Source organism: Marmota marmota, unplaced genomic scaffold, assembly GCF_001458135.2.
Source record: "Marmota marmota marmota unplaced genomic scaffold, marMar, whole genome shotgun sequence".
Lineage (NCBI taxonomy): Eukaryota > Metazoa > Chordata > Mammalia > Rodentia > Sciuridae > Marmota > Marmota marmota.
Window position 1 is genome coordinate 3410409 of NW_026000052.1, and position 1034 is coordinate 3411442.

Sequence of the window (1034 nt, forward strand, 5' to 3'; positions counted from 1 at the left end):
ATCCTGCTTGGAAGGGCCAGAGACACTCACAGGACAGGGACCAGCTCTTCCCATTAGTTAAGAGAGATGAGGACTTTCCTTGTTTGTTCTAAGCAAACTCGAGGCCAAAGGGACCTGACCAGCTCAGAGAAACTCAGCAGGGGGCCTTGCCAGGGAATCCAGCAGGGGAGGCAGCAGGCCGGGCATCTGGAGTCTGTCTGGGTGTGAGCACCCACGCACACTCTTGCCCCTGTACTTGACTGGGGCTCAACCCGCCTGCAATGGGGAGGTGGCTTCAGACTGTCGCTGGCATGCTCATCTCTAGATTGGGGCTCAAGTGAGGCTCCTCCTACTTGCATATAACCACTTACAGAGAACTCGCGGTCAAGACTAGTAAAACCACCCATTCACACAGTGCTTGCCGAGAGCGCGGCCCAGTCTTGGGGCACTACATGTACTAACTCAAAGGCTTCTTCATTCCAGGCTTCTTTCAGCTTAGGGTCCCTGTGAGTGCAGCCTCCACCTGAGCATCTGCAGAGACAGGGCCCCTGCCCCTAAAAGGTGGAAGGGCCAGAACGTTCTCTCTTGTATCCAGCTCAGACCTGTCTTGCTTTAACTTCCAGCTGAAGACCCCAAGGGCTGTGCTTTGGGGTAGGTAGCAGAGGTCTGCTTCCCTCCCCTACAGATGTCTGGGAGATTGGGAAGCAGCCACACACCCAGAACACCAGCCAGACAGGGCAGGATAGGCCTAGCCTCTGCCTCCATCCCTGTGTGTGGCTCACCCAGAGAACTGAACGAGTAACAAGGGCGAGCGCGTACTAAGCACTTTAGATGTGCTGTGCCTCTGGATGTCTCCGAATTTCACTATCAGACCATCCTTAAAGGCCCTACTGTTAGCCCCAGCACCGAGGACCAGGAACTTGACCCAGGCTGCACTGTCCATAGGCAGCAGCTGCCGACTGGCAGCCCTGAGCCGTGGGAACCGAGCGCCAGGGAAACCGCAGGCGAGGAGCAGAGGGGGCCCCCGCAGGGCGCGGGCCGGCCCGGGGCTGCCA